Consider the following 10,850-nt stretch of genomic DNA (forward strand, 5'->3'; position numbering starts at 1 on the left):
TATATACATTAAATTTTGAATAAGGTCGCTTCTTTTGATGTAGCTTATACTATCATGGATTGAAGCAGTTCTTTGTTCTTGACTTGAAGCAAAGTGATGCAGTGTCTTGAACATATAACACAACATACTACAAAAGACACAAATTGTGTTTTTGGCACCACAAAATTTGACAACCAAAGGAGGATACAAACCATAGCACTTACGCTTCTCTTGACCACTGGACTAGGCGATTTCCAGTAAGTCGAAAATCCTCTTCCGTTAACCTCCTTCTTCCCTTATCTCCCTTACTTAAATTTGTTTACTTCTTTCTCTGGCCGGTATGTTCAATATTTCAGACGATTGGTCTGATCAGAGAACCTTTCAAGAAGATTCTGAGATGGAGAGTGTAAACTCCCGGCTGGGAGCTCCTTCAGACCCACCATCTCCATTGCCATTGGGTCGGGAACGACTAATGGCAGCTACTCCAGTAGAGAGGGCAACAACTCAGTATTCTGCTGAGCAGCCCCATGGATGTTGGCCCTTTTGGGTCAAGGCTGAGAGAAGCCGACCTGGTACGAACAAATCGGAGTACCAGATACTAGATTTTGCGGTACTCCGAGCTCTCAAACTTTGTGAAGTTTTGGGTGCTCCTTGTGAGGGCGAGGTGGCGATCTATCTGGTCGCCTTGCAGTGTGACCTTCGACTCCCCATCCATCACATTGTGCGAGAGGTCACATCTCGCCAGAAGTTGGCTCCAAGCAAGATCATCCCCAACGCCTGGGGGCATTTGTTCGGGACTTATATTTTATGGTTCCAACTCAGGAGTGTCGAGCTTACAACTGAAGAGTGTTTGTTTTTAAATCAAGTGAAGGCTCGCCCCATGCACCTAAGATGGTACAACTTCTTGGCGTAGGCGAATAGGAGCCAGGCTCTCATAACTCGTAGCTCGTCCACCAATAAGAACTAATCAACGGGAATGGGAGGCCCCAACAGCTGACGTGGCTAGGCTATGATTTCGGGTCCACACTAGTTTCTCTAATTGAGGTCGGACATTACCAAGCAGTAGACTTGTTAATTCCTTTAGTTTTGTATTCTGCTTGTTGACCATAATGATAATTCTTGCAGTTGTTGATTGTCAAATATTGCATATTCTCTCCCATTTATATCTTAGTTTTATGAACATGATAATGCTTAAAGGTATATTTTATACATGTGTGTTGCAAGGTGAATTTGAAAGCTTAGATTGAAAAGAATGCCAAAAGCATGGATTTAATGCTCAAGAATCACCAAGGCAAAGAATGGATCTTAGGAGACCAAAACGTGAAGAATTCACATGTCAAAGATCAAAGGAACCAAGTTCAAAAGCTGAAAAGGACTGAAAGATTGCAGAATCTGTAGCAGAAAAAATAGACAAGTTCCGGTCCGACCGAACCCATGTTCGGTCCGACCGAATTCACACAAAATAGTCTAGTGACCAATGATGCAATTTAGAAGCCAATTCGGTTCAATTGATGGACAATTCGGTCTAACCGAAACAAAACCCAGTTTGGTCTGATCGAAGGGAGGATTTAGTGCGGTCAAAAGTGCACAAAAAGCTCCAGCGAAGAATGATGAATTTTGGAGTTAATTCGGTTCGACCGCCAACTTAAGTTCGGTCTAACCAAACCCATCTTGGTCCAACCAAAATCAGGCAACTGCTGAAATAGAATCCTTTCTAAATTTAGACTCAACTTTGGTCCACCCGATGCGTAATGCAGCTACGTAAATTAAGATGCTTTCGCAATCGGATTACCGAGATTCCAAGTCGGTGCGTAAGGTGGAGCTTCACAACTATAAATAGGTGTCCCTAGGACGTTCTTAAGTATCTTCTATGATGTGAGGAGTGAAGCAAAGGGTGGAGAGCCGCTACCAAGAGTGTTTCTTCTTCTTCCTTAGTTGTTTTTTTTATGCTTTGTTTAAGAGTTCTTAGTTCAAGCATGTCTATGGTTGGCTAAACCTCTTAGCTAGGGCTAAGAGGTGAAGCTTTTAGTGTGATTGGGATGTTTACTTTGCTTTAATTCATGTTTATGTTGAACTTCATTGATTTCTAGTTAATTTTAAGGAATATTTTCAATTTTTAATGGTTTATTGTGACTCAATTTACAGTAGATGCTGCGATAGCTTTGAATATCTTCTTTTCCTATTTGAGATTGTTGGATTGGTAAATCCTGTTGTTTGTCATCATCTCCTGGGCATGGTTGGGTGATAGAATCCCTTCCAATCTTCACAATTCTCTTCCATTAAGGCTAGATCAATGAGAAGTTCAGGGATTTGACCATCTCTCTCTCTTCAACGAAATAAGATAAGATTTCGATTCCAGTTGGATCTCTTGAATCGAGTAAGATAACATCATAATAGCTATAAGTGGAGCCTTAGAACCCTAGTTCCCACATTTAAATTCACAAGTTTCAATTAACACCATTCACAATTACTTCCTTTATTCTAGATTTCTAATTTAAATCTTCTTCTAGCTCTAGTTCTAATTACTTTCAGAAACATACGAGTTTAGTCCCTGTGGATTTGACCTTGGTCTCACCGAGATTATTACTACATCCGGCCCTATACTTGGGGTTTTGAGCAAGTTTTTAGTGCCGTTGCATGGGACTATGGATGCGCTTTTTTGAAATTAATTAGTATTAGAATTAGGTTAGGATTATGATTGACTTTTTGTTTTATTTCTAGCTTAGGATTTTTCTGAACTTGTTTGTAGAATATAACTTGGTTTTCTATTTTGTAGGATTCTAACATAGCAATCGCTGATCCGTTAACATCTTTCTAATTCTCTCTCTTATTTCAGATCTCTTATTTGTTTTAGTTTCCCTAGTTTTATTTCTTAGGTTTAGGTTTAGTTACTTGAAGGCTATGACTATTTCATGCCCAAGTGGGTTTGTGACTACACTCAACGTCGCTTAAGTGAAGGAGGATTAGTCGATGGGCTGCCTATCTATCACCGAATTAGACACCACTTGAGATCCTTAGAGACAATGGAAGTGATGACTGCAAATCAACATGCAAACCAACCTCAACCTCCAGTTGAGGAAATTTAAGATGAGAATGAGGTGCATGATGCACCCTCGCCTCGTATCTTATGAGATTATTTACAACTGGCAGGGGTGAGCACACCTTCCTATATAATTTTTAAAAAAAATATAGGAAATATAGATATTAAGCCAGGGGTAATCCAACTCCTTCCAAAGTTCCATGGACTTGAATTTGAAAGTCCATATCTACACATGAAAGAGTTTGATGAGATAATAGCTACTTTATATTTTCCTAATGTGTCTGAGGACACGATCAGATGAAAACTCTTTCCCTTCTACTTAAAAGAAAAAGCTAAGACGTGGTTGCATTCACTATGTCCACGATCCATTGGCAGATGGAATGCCATGATTAAGGAGTTCATTAAGAAAATTTTCCCATACTATAAGACGAACACCATCAGAAAGTCGATCATGAACTTCACCCAAAAGGAAGACGAGACATTCTTCCAATGTTAGGAGCAGTTCAAGGATCTTGTCAGTTCATGCCCACAACATGGCTTTGAAACATGGCGCATAACACATTTCTTCTATGATGGACTGACATCTTCCATGCGTTAATTGGTCAAGACAATGTGTAATGGGGAATTCATGAACAAAGATGTCGATGATGTGTGGGATTACTTTAACAAACTTGCCAAAAACGCACAATCATGGGGCATCTCCTCAAGACCTAGCACGTCTGCTAAGCCTACTCAATCAAAGGAGAGGGGTAGAATATATGTTTTGAAAGTGGAAGATGACATAAATGTTAAAGTGGTTAACCTTACATGGAAAATAAAAGCCATGGAACTTAAGAAGGAAAAGGCTAAGGAAGTTGTTTGTGGTATCTGTGTTTTCAACATACACACAACTGAAAATTGTCCAACAACCCCTGCTTTCAAGAGGTATTGAATAAGCAATTGAACGCCATGAATACTTACCAAAGACCTTTCAGTGGACCCAACTCAAATACATACAACCCCAGCTAGAGGTACCATCCTAATTTCAGTTGGAGGAATGGACAAACTGCTACTCCACAAGGATTCCCTGATCAACTCTTAAATTAAGGGAAACCTCAAGAGGATCCGGTCCTAAAACACATCCAAAACCAAGATCTAATCAATTAGACTACGACGCAAACATTCCAGGATCTTAAAATAACAATGGGAATGCTTGCATCATCCATTCAACGGATAGAGTCACACTTAATGAGTAGGGAGAAAGGGATGCTTCTAGCCCAATCTCTTCCCAATCTTAAACCTCAATACGGAATTTGTGACCCAAGCTCTTCAAATCAAATGGAGCAAGCCAAGTCTATCACCACTCTTAGGAGTGGAAAAATAATTGACAAATCTATTCTGGTAAGGGCTGAAAAGTCTAAGGACCTAGAAGAAAACATGAATGAATGATAGACCTAGCATTGCCCCACACATGTTAGAACCGGAACCTCAAAGCAAGCCAATTGCTCCATTCCCCTAGCGGTTGATTACACTAAAACCTCTAGCCAACTCATAGGATATTCTAGAGGTGTTGAGACAAGTGAAGGTTAATATCCCTCTTTTGGATGCTGTGTAACAAATTCTTTCATATGCCAAATTTTTGAAAGACCTATACACAACCAAGAGGCGGCAAAGTATCAAAAAGAAAAATTTCATGACAGAAAAAGTGAGTGCCATTGTCAAGCAAAATGTGCCACAACAAATATAAAGATCTTGGTAGCCCAACTATCACTTGTATAATTGAGAATCACCAAATTAAGAATGCACCTCTTAACTTGGGGGCAGCGTAAATTTGATTCCTTACTCGGTCTACGAACAACTAGGTCTAGGTGAATCAATACCCTCCTAGACCACATTATAACTTGTTGACCGCTCCGTTTGTGTACCAAGAGGGATGATTGAGGATGTATTGGTCCAAGTTGATAAATTATACTATCCACTAAATTTTATCGTCCTGGATACTTAACCCATCGCAGATATAATCACTCAAATCCTTGTCATACTTGGCCGCCTGTTCCTTGCTACAACCAACACTATCATTAATTGTAGGAATAGGGTCATGAATTTGTCTTTTGTAAATATGATGTTGGAGCTCAATATCTTTTTCAACATGAGCAGACAAGCAGAGGATGATGATGAGGCCTAAGACATTAATATTTTAGACACTTCCGTGGAAGATAGAGCTCTGATAACCTTATCCTCTGACCCTCTAAAGACATGGTTGGCACACTCCCCCAATTTAGATGATGACACGATTAGGGAGATAGATGCCATGCTTGATATTGCGCCAGTACTGGTAGTTAACCGGTGGAAGCCATAATTTGAGAAGTTACCCCAAACCGACATAGTGCCTCTATCATCTAGCCTCAAAGCACCGAAGCTTGACCTAAAACTTTTGCCCGCTAATTTTAAATATGTCTACTTAGGTCAAGATGAGCATACCCGATGGTGATTCCTTCCCACCTTGAGCAAGAACAAGAGAGTATGCTTATCGCTACTCTCATTGAACATAAAGGAGACCTTGGATGGTCGATTACAGATCTCAAGGGAATCGATCATTTGATTTGTACTCACCGCATTCATCTTATGGGTAATATGAAAACCTCCTGCAACCACAATGTTGACTCAATCCAAATATGAAAGAAGTGGTTAAAGGAGAGGTACTTAAATTGTTGGATGTGAGTATCATATACTCTATATCCGACAGTCAATGGGTGAGTCCAACTGAGAAGGTTCCTAAGACTTCCGGAATCACCATAGTACCCAATGCCGACGATGAACTCGTATCAACTAGAGTTACTACTAATTGAAGAATGTGCATTGACTACAGAAAATTGAATACCATCACGAGGAAGAACTACTTCCCCTTACCCTTCATTAACCAAATCTTACAAGGTCAGTTGGTCATTCATATTACTACTTCCTTAACGGGTATTCGGGCTACAATCTAATAGAGATAGCCCTTGAAGATCAAGAGAAGACAATGTTCATATGCCCTTATGACACCTTTGCATACCTAAGGATGCCATTCGGACTGTGTAATGCTCCAGCCACTTTTCAGCAATGCATGCTAAGTTTTTTTCTGACATGGTGGGGTAATATCTAGATATTTTATGGATGACTTCTCTATTTTTGGTCCATCCTTCAGTTAGTGTTTGGGAAACCTTAAAAGTGTGTTGAAGTGATGTGAAGAAAAGAATTTGCTTTTAAATAGGGAGAAATGTCATTTCATGGTTCACAGGGAAATTATTCTTGGACATATAATTTCATCTAAGGGAATTGAGGTAGACAAAGCCAAAATTGATCTTATCTCTAACCTACCACCTCCCAAAAGCATACGCGATGTGCAATCCTTCTTAGGACACGTTGGATTCTACAGACTATTCCTAAAGGACTTTAGTCACCTCTCTCATCCTTTATGTAATCTACTTCAAATGGATGTACCAGACGAGTGGACTGAGCAATGCCAGGAAGCTTTTACTAAGCTCAAGGGCATGTTAACTACCACACCTTTCATGCAGCCACCCGATTGGAGCAACCCTTTTGAGATCATGTGCGACGCATACGACTATGCTATTGGGGCAGTGTTAGGCCAGAGAAGAAACCCTACATTATTCATTATGCAAGTAGAACTCTAAACTTTGCCCATATGAACTACTCTACTACGGAGAAGGAACTCTTGGTTGTAGTATTCTCTTTGGACAAATTTAGGTCCTATTTGATTGGATCTAAGATCATTATCTACATTGATCATGTGGCGCTAAAGTACCTTCTTTCCAAGAATGATGCTAAGCCCTGCTTGATAATATGGATTTTTCTACTCTAGGAATTTGATTTAGAAATAAAAGACAAAAAGGGAGTAGAGAACGTGGTGGATGACCATCTTTCACGGCTTGATCTCCTCAATCTCCTTGAGACAGCACCCATAAATGACATGTTCCTTGATGAACAATTGTTCAAACTCTCCCAATTACCTTAGTTTACTGATATTATAAATTATCTTGCTAAAGGTTCATGCCGATACATTGGACTGCGCAAGATAAAAGAAAATTCTTCACTGAAGTACGTAAGTTCTTCTAGGATGGACCATATTTGTTTAAATACTGCCCAGACCAAATTCTAAGGAGATGCGTGCTAGACAATTAACACCAAAGTATCATATCCTTCTATCATTCTCAGGCGTGTGGTGATCACTTTTCTGCTAAAAAGACCATGGCTAAAATCTTGCAGTATGACTTTTATTAGCCCACTATGTTCAAGCACACTCATGAGTTCTAAAAAGCTTGTGAGCGTTGTAAAAAATTGGGAGCATTGTCTCATCAAAATATGATGTCACTGAATCCCAATCTAATGATTAAAGCATTTGATTGTTGGGGCATCGATTTCATAGGGCCATTCACCCAATCCTTTAGTAATTTGTACATTTTGTTAGTAGTAAACTAAGTCACTAATTGGGTCGAAGCAATCCTGTGCAGGAACAATGGCCATCAAATGGTCATTCAATTCTTAAAAGAAAATATCCTTTCTCGGTTCGAACCACCTAGGGCCATCATTAGTGATGAAGGTTCACACTTCTTTAATAGGCCATTTGAAACTTAATGAAGAAATATGGCATCTCCCATCAGGTGAGCATTCCATACCACTCGCAGATAAGCAAGCAAGCTGAGATTTCTAACAGGGAGATTAAACATATTCTGGAGAAAACTGTCACGCCCCGAACTCAGAAACCGTGCTCACAGAGTTCCCGATCACCGAATCCGGCGCTGACAGCCTCCGTAGTACCCCATTCTCGGCTCCCAGCACATATACGCCAGATTCCGATCCTGGGATCCTACAAGGAGGATTTGTAAGTGATTTTTTTTATCATAACCACCCAATTCATAATGGAAACATCCTCATCATATATCCACTAATAATAAATTGCTGATTACAATGTTGAAAGGCAATACATGTATATAACAGAATCTCCACAAAGCTTGATCATATGCTCCTGCTCTTGCTCAGCTACAATTGCCCAAGCGTCGCCTTCACACATCTATCGTGCATAAGACTATAGAAAGCTTAAAGGGTGGTGTAAGTGTGTGCGCAAGATAAGGGTCAAGCACATAGATATCAGAGTAAGCGAAAGTACTAGCAAGTCTATAGAAATATTACAATAATATCTAGGATATGCAATGCAAATACATAATGAGCCAGTGCCATGAACTGAGAAAGTAATGTAGATCAGCTATGCAAATGCAGAAACATAGTAAGCTAAATATTAATCACTGAGAATACAATACAATATGCAATACCTAACGAGCCATGAATACCATCGGCCTCATCTAGGCCATGCAAAAACATAGTAAACTAAATGTTATGTGTTGAGGATAGATCATATGATATCAGAGCATGTAATGTGGATGACCAAGCTGCAGTGTGTAATCAGGAGGATAGCGCGTAATATCACAACCGATGGGGGTCCATCACAAAGGACTTCTATCCAAACCAGTCACATACCTAAATTTGGATAGCTAGACTCAATGTGGTAAACTCCTTATCTTAGGTTGGTCGCACGCCCAACCAAAATCCTGGTCATTGCGAAGATATACATAATGATTTGGTTGCGCATCACTAGCTCAAGTGTATAGTGAATGATTGAATAAATGGATCAAGAGCTAAGTATGCAACTCCTACTAGCAAGCCTGCATGTGACCGCCATAGTGTCTAATGTGGGACAAGGTTCCGCCATACTATAAGCACGGTAACCTGCCAGCACAGTAGCCTGCCAATTACTGGTTGCTTGCTTAAGCCCTTAGGCCCCGCCTACATCAGCGTTGGCCGACGTGTGCCCACCCACATGTGTAACAGTGATGAGTTATCACAATATCAAAACCATACATCTCTGGGATCATAATCGTGGTCTAGTACACTACATGTTGACTGCCGCTCTCCAAGCCACACAGCCTAGTGAGCGTAAGAGACCTCACTACCCACCCGTGGTCATCCAATCACCAACAAGGCTCGGCGGTAGCAGACCCATTTATGAGCAGGTCAAACTTAGCCTAGCTATGCCCCCTCACTCAGGCAGGTAAGGCCACACCCCTTCCCAACTGACCACGCTACAGTAAGAGATGGGGCCTAAAGGTAAAGGCACTCGGGCACTCATGTTTTTCACTCGGTCTCGACATTAGGTCATCTCCTGGTACCATGGAGGTTTAGGGGCTTTCACCCAAGGACATCCTAAGTGCCCTAAATGCTCAAATAACATTTTTGGTGTCCCAACTAGCCATCCACATCATGCCTATAGAGGTCATGGCCCTGATGTCCCTAGGGCGTACAATGTTCATATCGTCCAGTCATGCAATAATCCACCCAATGGCATGTGCTATGATCACTCATAACACGCATACATATAATGCGTATGGCATGAAACATGAAGCTATGCATGATTATCGAACTTAACAATGATCGATCACACAATCACTATGGGCCTCCCACATCACAATGGGCCTCATCTAGTAATAATGGGCCTCATTCAAACACAAGGGGCCCCATATAATTGAATGAGCCTCAGATAAACACTATGGGCCTCACATAATCACAATGGGCTTCATACAATCACAATGGGCCTCATTCAAACACAATGAGCCTTATTTAAACACAATGGGCCCCATATAATCACAATGAACCTCAGATAACACTATGGGCCTCACATAGTCACGATGGGCCTCATACAATCACAATGGGCCCCATACCCAATGGGCCTCACATGGTTACAATAGGCCTCAAGTAATCACAACGAGCCTCGTGCAATGGGCCTCATATATTTGCAATAGACCTCATACCATCATAACACAATGGTCTTCACGCATCGTAATGGACCTCACATTATCACAACACAATGGTCCTCACCCAAGCAATGGGCCTCACACCATCAAAATAGACCTCACACAATCACAATGAGACTCGTACGATCCTGACGGACCTCATACAAACATAATGTTATGTTAACACATACCCAATGCATATACTAACATAGTAGAAATCAATGATCGACCTACATATGGCGGGGTCCCTAGAAGGACAGGAGATCTAATTCATAACATGAGGATCGGTCCTCAACGGTGGGTATATCAAATCTAATACCACCAATCTTACCATCTACAGTGATGATGTACTGGCCTCATAACATGGGTAGATCTAGATGGCCTTCTCATGGTCCTAATGATGGCCTTCCAGGTTTGGGTACTTCTACTAGCATCAATGGGGACCTAAAGAATTGGGATAGCCCAATAAGGTGGGATGGATTATAGTAATAATAGTGGGGGCCCATCCGTTTGAGCTAGCCCACTGAAAAGGCCAAGCTATATGTCCTAGAGGGGGGGTGAATAGGACAATGCCAAATAAAAACTTATAACAGCGGAATGGTAAAGAGTAAGATAGCCAAAGTAAATTACAATGCGGTAAATTAAAATAATCTTAAAATTCAGATCTTGAGAGGTTGATACAAACGTTGTTCTAAGGATAACCTTACACTAAAAACAGAGTTTATGGTAGGACAACCTTATTTCTAGAAAGGTCTTTGTATCAAGTCTCAAATCGAAGAGGAATAAAAAAAAGAAATACAAACTGAATTGAAATAACTTGTAATTAAAAATGTATTGTTCTAGGGACAGCCATACACCATAAAAATGGCAGGGCAACCTTGCTGGAACAACTTTCAAAAGAAATTGAAATTCAAGCTGATAAAGGAATAGCTGAAAATAAATTCTACACTATTACAACATTCTCACAAAGCTTGAATTAAATGATTACAACATTCACCACCATA

At 40.5% G+C, this 10,850-nt stretch overlaps 1 non-coding gene across 1 annotated transcript; it reads right to left on the reverse strand.

Annotated features, from left to right (window-relative positions):
* Window positions 1-3,452: 3,452 nt before the first annotated feature.
* Window positions 3,453-3,559, reverse strand: LOC131252412 (small nucleolar RNA R71). Its single transcript, XR_009174434.1, has one exon. It is a non-coding gene; the product is annotated as a small nucleolar RNA R71 (small nucleolar RNA).
* Window positions 3,560-10,850: the final 7,291 nt, after the last annotated feature.

Source organism: Magnolia sinica, chromosome 7, assembly GCF_029962835.1.
Source record: "Magnolia sinica isolate HGM2019 chromosome 7, MsV1, whole genome shotgun sequence".
Classification (NCBI taxonomy): Eukaryota; Viridiplantae; Streptophyta; class Magnoliopsida; order Magnoliales; family Magnoliaceae; genus Magnolia; species Magnolia sinica.